The 8,988-nt window shown below is 40.6% G+C and overlaps 1 pseudogene; it reads right to left on the bottom strand.

The window, feature by feature from the left end:
* Nucleotides 1–331: 331 nt before the first annotated feature.
* LOC120878817 lies at nucleotides 332–1,342 on the bottom strand (annotated as a pseudogene).
* Nucleotides 1,343–8,988: the final 7,646 nt, after the last annotated feature.

Below are 8,988 nucleotides of genomic sequence, written 5' to 3'. Positions count from 1 at the left end.
AGTGAAGTGGATGGACAGAAGGTTGTTTGTTTTCCGGAGCTAATTACACTTTACTAAACAATATTTGGAGGGGGAAAGTAAAAAATAAAGATCAATATCCAAATCACCCATCTACAACAGAAATGCAAAGATGCTATACACTTCCTTTCAGATCCACCCTGGTCCTCCACTGTGTAGAATACTGGCTGCTGTCTTCAAATGAAGACTGAATAAGCTGCTTCTGACTTCACTCAGGGCAAGATAGTCTGCTGGGTGTGACACTGGGACTCGCCCTGGCCGTGACAGTACTGTCATCCCGGGGCGGCAGCTCTGGCCTGGGCTCTCTCATCTCTCAAGCTTCCTTATACCAGAATGAGAAGGAAGTGGAGTCAGTCCCACCCATCTGATTTTGGCAAAAAAAAATTCCAGGACTTTCATCTTGCTGGTTTCAGCATAGGCCCTTGGACCCCATAGAAATCCATAATCGTGCAGGATCACTGTCGCGACACCTGCTGATGATCTAGATATTGTTCCTTCATCAAATCATTATTGATGAGTTACTAGATTCCCCATAGATGGAATCCTTCTGCCCAGCATACAGCCCCATCATATTCAACACTTCCCAGATTTTCTCCTCGGGGGCACAGTTCCCCTCCATGAAGGTCATACCCAAGATAAGTATCAGGAGACTGGTCTTGGGCGTGCCCCGGTCATCACTCAGCCTCTTGTCATAGCTGAGGTTGAGTGATTTGACAAGGTCATAGGAGTGGCTGGTGGGGTCTACTTCTTTCACTTCAATGCCAGAGACATCCTCCATACACTCACAGACTTTGCTGAAGATCACAGGGAAGTTGTCTTTGTGCTCTCTGATGACACTCCTCAGCATTTATGCTTTGGGGGTGGCTTTCTTTGTTACATATTTGACACACAGGAACTGCACCAGTTTAGTCACCTTCTGGTTTAGTTCATGACTGAGCAAGAACTGGGGATCTGGTGGAGCCTCAGAGATGCTGGGGCCCTCCTCTTCTTGGCTTCTGATATTCTCATCAGATTGACTCAGTAGAGAGGCTGTGGTGGCAGCAGGTGAGAAGAAGGCTCCCTGAGAACCCTGGCAAGCACTCAGTGCCCCAGTGGCAGGCACCTCCTCTGGGGTGCCAGAGATCAAAGGAGTGAGGGAGGAGAAGAGGGGGTGGAGGAAGAGAAGTTGGTGGAGGAGAAGGAGGTTATGAAGGAGGAAGAGGTGGAGGAGTTGGCCTCTTCCTAGCCATAGGAGCCTGCACACTTTCAAAGCCCTTTCTAGGCCTTTTGGGGCCTGGAGATCTTCCTCAAGCTTGCAGTGCTCACTTTTCTGATCCAGGGACATGATGACTTGTGTTGGAGGTGGCCAACAGGAAGGTGGGACCAGGTCTCCTCTCTAGGGGTGCTCCCACGTGTCATGGGCTCCTGTTTTCCTGGATGGCCTGAGGCCTCATAAGTGAAGTGCAGCTATGGTTTTTCCAGTAGTCATGTATGGATGTGAGAGTTGGACTGTAAAGAAAGCTAAGCACCGAAGAATTGATGCTTTTGAACTGTGGTGCTGGAAAAGACTCTTGGAGTCCCTTAGACTGCAAGGAGATCCAATCAGTCAATCCTAAAGGAAATCAATTGTGAATATTCATTGGAAGGACTGATGCTGAAGTTGAAACTCCAATATTTTGGCCACCTGATACGAAGAACTGACTCATTTAAAAAGACCCTGATGCCGGGAAAGATTGAAGGTGGGAGGAGAAGGGGATGACAGAGGATGAGATGGTTGGATGGCATCACCGACTCAATGGACATGAGTTTGAGCAAGCTTTGGGAGTTGGTGGTGGTCAGGGAGGCCTGGCGTGTTGCAGTCTATAGGGTCGCGAAGAGTCTGACATGACCGAGCGACTGAACTGAACTGAACTGAGGTAGAAGACAAACCAGGTGTTACTATCTTAGAAACAAAAAGAATAAAATATGTCACAAAAGAGAAAGTGAGTGTCTTGTCTCATGTTTCTGATAAGTTTAACAAGGACAGAGGAATGACCACTGGAACATGAATGCCAAAGGCAACAGTTTGAACTTGTACAACTCACCAGAAATCAGAGTCTAAAACAAGCCTACAGTGAAAGTAGTTTATTTTGGTACTCAGTCCCATGAGCTTGGAATGGAGAACTGGAACAGGTAAAGCAGGGAAGGAAGGACAGTTGATATAAGCATGTATTAACTTGATCATCACTGGAGACTCTGTCATCTGGGAATCTTCTAAGAAGCTGTAGAACATTCCTTAGAACTACCTGCCTGTTAGAGACCATTTATCTGTAGGCCCCCATCCCCTACTGCTCCAGGGTTATTTATGGGTGTCCATTCTCCATACTTTCTGATTTTCTCAAACTCAGCTATTGAGAGATTCTGCCCTCAGTGTAATCAAAGGTGTCAGGACAGAAAGATAGAGATACAAAGCACAGAAGAGAAGTATTGCCCGATTATACCTAAAAGGATCTGGTTGCTAACAGCAATATTTGGAATTTAATGTGAGCATGAGAAGTGTAAGGCAGGGAATAAGAAGGTCTGATAATATTCATTCCTAAAATCATTCAGGACCTTCAAGATAATGGTTTACCTTAATCTTCAAAAACTAATGCTGAAGGGTTAGTTGAGCAATCTATAGTCCCTGTTGCTGCAACAGGGATTGGGGCTGTGGTTTATCAACAGCTCTCTCTCCCACCTATTCTAGATTCCCTCTGCCTTTGACCAGCCATACATCAACTCTAGGTTGCTTCCTTTAGTAGTGACTCAGATCTTCATCCTTATAGGTTCTGAATCTTTAGTTGTTTTGCCTTTGCTTGGCTGTGGTTGTTGGATTTGTCCCTTTAGAGTTATTACTGATCATGGAATTAATAAGAAATACTTCTGTGAGTTCCCTGGGTTTTACACATGTTCCCTTCTGCCCTCATAATATGGTAGCAATGTTAGGTTCATTAGTAAGTCCTTTCTCTGCCTACCAACTCACTCACATAGCAAGGCTGAACTGATCAGCTGGTAGCAGTCTTTTCAAGTTCAGTAGAATCTTGGCTGTGTTCCCTGTAGAAGCATCTTTTCCACTTACTTGAGATACAGGACTTTGAATCCTACAGAACCTAAGATTCCTGGACAAAAATATACACTCTGCAATTCCACTGTTTGATTTTCAGATCCATATTTCTCACAATTCTGGAGACTGGAAGTCTAGGATTATGGTGCCAGCTTGGTCGGGTTCTGATGGGAGCCTTTCCCTGAGTTGGAGGCTCTGACTTCTTTTTGTAGTCTCACATGGCAGAACGGGTATGCTCTTTACCTTCTTACAAGGGCATGAATCCCATTCCATCATGTGGGCTCTGTGTCCATGATCTCATCCACACCTAATTGCCTCCCCAAAACCCCTTACCTTCCGTATACTTTCACAATGAAGATTAGGCTTTTTATATTTATAAAGAGGAAAAGAAAGCAAGAAAAAAAGAATTTCAATTCATATCTCACACCATATACAAAAGTTAAATCAAAATGGATCATATACTCAAGTATAAGTTCAAGATTCATAAACATTCTAGAAGAAAATATAGGCGATAACTTAATATGATTTGTAAGTGATTTAGGGTTAGGAAATAATTTCTTAGCTCTTACACCAGGAAGACAATTTACAAAAAATAAAAATTGATTTATTGATTTATCAAAATTAAATCATCTTCTCCTCCGAAGACATTGTTAAGAAAATGAAAAGACAAACCATAGACTGGGAGAAAATATTTGCAAATTATTTGTCTCATAAAGGACTTGTATCTATAAATATGTAAAGAACAGTTAAAATTCAATAAGACCATAAAAAGCACAATTATAAAATAGCCAAAGGTTTGATCATACTCATCACCAAAAAATTTATACAGATGGTAAATATGCACATAAAAATGCTCAACATCTTTAGTAATTACGGAAGTATAATTAAAATCTCAATAAACTACTACCACACACCTATTAGCATGCCTAAAATTAAAACGACTCACCATATCAAGTCTTGGCAAGTATATGGAGCAACTGAAACTCTTATGCACTCCTGGTCTAAAACAGTTTGGCAGGGTCTTAAAAAGTTAATTTTATGTCTATCATACAATACAGTCATTTAATGCCAAGGTATTTATCCAAGATAAATAAAAGCATATTTCCTTAAAAAACTTGTATATAAACATTTATAGCGCTTTAATAGCCCAAATTGGAAAAATCTAAATTATTATCAGTAGAGGAAAGGATAAACAAATTGTCATATAACCATTCAGTGAAATGCTACTCAGCAATAAAAAGAAGCATTCTAATGATATCTTCAACAACACAGATAAACTGCAAAAAGAGGATGCTCAGAGAAAAAAGAAAGACATGAATACCACAATTTAATTTTTACTATGCAAAATTCTAGAAAATTCTAATATTTGTAGTTGTAATTAATTTGCACTGGCAAAAAGCAGGTCAGATATATCCTGGAAAATGGGTGGCAAAGAAATGCAAGAGAGGGAATTGAAGGGCCAACAGGAAACTTTTGGGGGTCATGAATATGTTCATTATTTTGATTGTAGGCATGGCATTAGAGAAGTATCCATGTGTCAAAATTTATTAAATCATGAACTTTCAACAAGTTCAGTTAATGTTAATTATAGCTCTATAAAGCTAATAAAAAGAGAAGTATTTGACATAGGTATGACATGCTGCTGCTGTGTTGCACATGTGCTAAACTGTTTGCTCAAAAAAAAAAAAAACCGGAGAAATAAAGATGATCCAAAAATATGAGGCCTGTTGCAAGAGATGTCTGATGTAACAATATCAGAGAATGTAATGTGAACAGAGAAGCCCAAACAGTAGTGTAGGTAGAAAAACTGTTAAGTAATAATAGCTTCCAATTACATATTTATTTCCACCAAACTCTTAGCACTGTAAAAACATATATTACACACACGGATATTAGTACTATTTCCTTAAAATAGACCCAATGGTAGATAATATTGTATTTGTTATCTTCATTATAAAGATGAGGAAATTGAGAATCAGAGAGTGTTAGTTGGGGTATTAGTCAGACTAGTACAGAGGAACTGAACCAATAAAATATATGTTTAATTAATATTTAATGTTTACATATTATATAAATATAAAATAGATTTATTATAAGAGTTTTGTCCACATGATCACAAAAGGTGACAATTTTCAAGGTCTTCAATGTGAGTTGGTGAGCTGGAACCCAGAAAGGCCTATGGTGTGATTCCAGTCTCAAGGGCAGATGTCTTGAAACCCAGGAAGAACTGATGTTTCAGTTAGAGTGAATGCAGGAAAAAGCTGATGTCCCAGTTCAAAGGCAGTCAGACAGAAGGAATTATCTCTTATGAGCAGGAGGGTCAGATTTTTTTTGTTCTATTCAGGCCTTCAACTGATTGGATGAGGCCCACCCATATTCAGTTCAGTTCAGTCGCTCAGCCATGTCTGACTCTTTGCTACCCCATGAACTGCAGCACACCAGGCCTCCCTGTCCATCACCAACTCCTGGAGTTCATGCACACTCACGTCCATCGAGTCGGTGATGCCATCCAGCCATCTCATCCTCTGTCATCCACTTTTACTCCTGCCCCCAATCCCTCCCAGCATCTGAGTCTTTTCCAATGAGTCAACTCTTCGCATGAGGTTGCCAAAAGTACTCGAGTTTCAGCTTTAGCATCATTCCTTCCAAAGAACACCCAGGACTGATCTCCTTTAGAATGGACTGGTTTGGATCTCCTTGTAGTCCAAGGGACTCTCAAGAGGCTTCTCCAACACCACAGTTCAAAAGCATCAATTCTTCAGCGCTCAGCTTTCTTCACAGCCCAGCTCTCACATCCATACATGACCACAGGAAAAACCATAGCCTTGAGTAGATGGACCTTTGTTGGCAAAGTAATGTCTCTGCTTTTGAATATGCCATCTAGGTTGGTCATAACTTTCCGTCCAAGGAGTAAGCGTCTTTTAATTTCATGGCTGCAATCACCATCTGCAGTGATTTTGGAGCACAAAATAATAAAGTCTAACACTGTTTCCACTGTTTCCCCTTCTATTTCCCATGAAGTGATGGGACCAGATGCCATGATCTTTGTTTTCTGAATGTTGAACTTTAAGCCAACTTTTTCCCTCTCCACTTTCACTTTCATCAAGAGGCTTTTTAGTTCTTCTTCACTTTCGGCCATAAGAGTGGTGTCATCTGCATATCTGAGGTTATAGATATTTCTCCCAGCAATCTTGATTCCAGCTTGAGCTTCTTCCAGCCCAGTGTTTCTCATGATGTATTCTGCATATAAGTTAAATAAGCAGGGTGACAATATACAGCACTGACGTACTCCTTTTCTTATTTGGAACCAGTCTGTTGTTCCATGTCCAGTTCTAACTGTTGCTTCCTGACCTGCATATAAGTTTCTCAAGAGGCAGGTCAGGTGGTCTGGTATTCCCATCTCTTTCAGAATTTTCCACAGTTTCTTGTGATCCACACAGTCAAAGGCTTTGACATAGTCAATAAAGCAGAAATAGATGTTTTTCTGGAACTCTTTTGCTTTTTCCATGATCCAGCAGATGTTGGCAATTTGATCTCTGGTTCCTCTGCCTTTTCTAAAACCAGCTTGAACATCTGGAAGTTCATGGTTCACGTATTGCTGAAGCCTGGCTTGGAGAATTTTGAGTTTTGAGAGTTTTGCCAAGAGAATAGACTGGTCATAGCAAACACCCTCTTCCAACCACACAAGAGAAGACTCTACATATGGACATCACCAGATGGTCAACACCGAAATCAGACTGATTATATTCTTTGCAGCCAAAGATGGAGAAGCTCTATACAGTCAGCAAAAACAAGACAGGGAGCTGATTGTGGCTCAGATCATGAACTCCTTATTACCAAATTCAGACTTAAATTGAAGAAAGTCTGGAAAACAACTAGACCATTCAGGTATGACCTAAATCAAATCCCTTATGATTATAGAGTGTAAGTGAGAAATAGATTTAAGGGACTAGATCTGATAGAGTGCCTGATGAACTATGGATGTATGCTTGTGACATTGTACAGGAGACAGGGATCAAGACCATCCCCATGGAAAAGAAATGCAAAAAAAGCAAAATGGCTGTCTGGGGAAGCCTTACAAATAGCTGTGAAAAGAAGAGAAGTGAAAAGCAAAGGAGAAAAGGAAAGATATAAGCATCTGAATGCAGAGTTCTAAAGAATAGCAAGAAGAGATAAGAAAGCCTTCCTCAGCTATCAATGCAGAGAAACAGAGGAAAACAACAGAATGGGAAAGACTAGAGATCTCTTCAAGAAAATTAGAGATAACAAGGGAACATTTCATGTAAAGATAGGCTCGATAAAGGACAGAAATGGTCTGGACCTAACAGAAGCAGAAGATATTAAGAAGAGATGGCAAGAATACACAGAAGAACTGTACAAAAAAGATCTTCACGACCAAGATAATCACGATGGTGTGATCACTCAACTAGAGACAGACATCCTGGAATGTGAAGTCAAGTGGGCCTTAGAAAGCATCACTACGAACAAAGCTAGTAGAGGCGATGGAATTCCAGTTGAGCTATTTCAAATCCTGAAAGATGATGCTGTGAAAGTGCTGCACTCAATATGCCAGCAAATTTGGAAAACTCAGCAGTGGCCACAGGACTGGAAAAGGTCAGTTTTCATTCCAATCCCAAAGAAAGACAATGCCAAAGAATGCTCAGACTACCACACAATTGCACTCATCTCACACGCTAGTAAAGTAATGCTCAAAATTCTGCAAGCCAGGCTTCAGCAATAGGTGAACCACCCATATTAGGGAGGGCAATTTGCTTCACTCAGTCTATCCATTCAAGTGTTAATCTCATTCAGAAATCCTCTTGGACAAACTCAGAATAACATTTGATCACATATCTGAGCAACTTGTGGCTTAGACAAGCTGTCACATAAAATTAGCAACATAGCTAGTAAAAACTGAAGCATTTATTAAAGAAGTAAATAATACTTTTGAGAACTATCTGTGAAGGTAAATTTAGTTATAGCCAGATATAGACAGCAGCACATAGAGATGAGTAGGATAAACCTAGCATTGAGAATTCGTATTTGAAAAGAATAAATGTTAGTACATGTGTATATGTTGATATGATCCAGAAGAAAGGTAAAAAATTTTATTTCAGAGGAAACGATTAAACAGAAAGAAAAGTCTTGGGAAGGGAAGCCACTGAATTGATTCCATAATGAGCTAATAGGTTGAGACCTTGTATTAGAATTGTATCCAAAGCCCATTTAATCTCAGGACACATCCTACCTTTCTGATCTCATCTTTTACCACTCCCATTTCACACATTAAAAAATTTCTATTCTAAACACACTGTTATTTGCATTCCTCCGGGACTTTGCTCTGCCTTTAACCTCATATGATAACATCCATCATACAGCTCCCATACGGTGAACTCCATCTCATTCCTCAAAGTGAAAGTGAAGCTGCTCAGTCGTGTCCGACTCTTTGTGACCCCGTGGACTGCAGCCCACCAGGCTCCTCTGTCCATGGGAGTCTCCAGGCAAGAATACTGGAGTGGGTTGCCATTTCCTTCTCCAGGGGATCTTCCCGACCCAGGAATTGAAACCAGGTCTCCCCCATTGCAGGCAGATTCCAGCAGACACTTTAACCTCTGAGCCACCAGGAAGCCCAAAACCCAGTTCATTCCTCAAAACCCAGTTCAAATATCTGTGCAGCTTACTCCAATGTCCTAACATCAAGTCTGTTACTCCTGTTCTTGTTCCTCCTAAAGTGCTTCCTATGATCCCTGATAACTCTAATCATAGTATATGGTGATGTTTATTTCTGTTTGTTTCCTTTGTTAGATTGTCAACTCCTTGAAGATTCCTTTTTAAATCTCATTACCAAGCACATAGTCCACCATAGTGTTTGTTCTCAAATTTTATTTCAGTGGGTGAAAATATGAATA

This window comes from Oryx dammah, unplaced genomic scaffold (genome assembly GCF_014754425.2).
Source record: "Oryx dammah isolate SB20612 unplaced genomic scaffold, SCBI_Odam_1.1 HiC_scaffold_19, whole genome shotgun sequence".
Classification (NCBI taxonomy): Eukaryota; Metazoa; Chordata; class Mammalia; order Artiodactyla; family Bovidae; genus Oryx; species Oryx dammah.
Note: the sequence above shows the minus strand (reverse complement) of the source record. Positions and strands in the feature narration are given on the sequence as shown.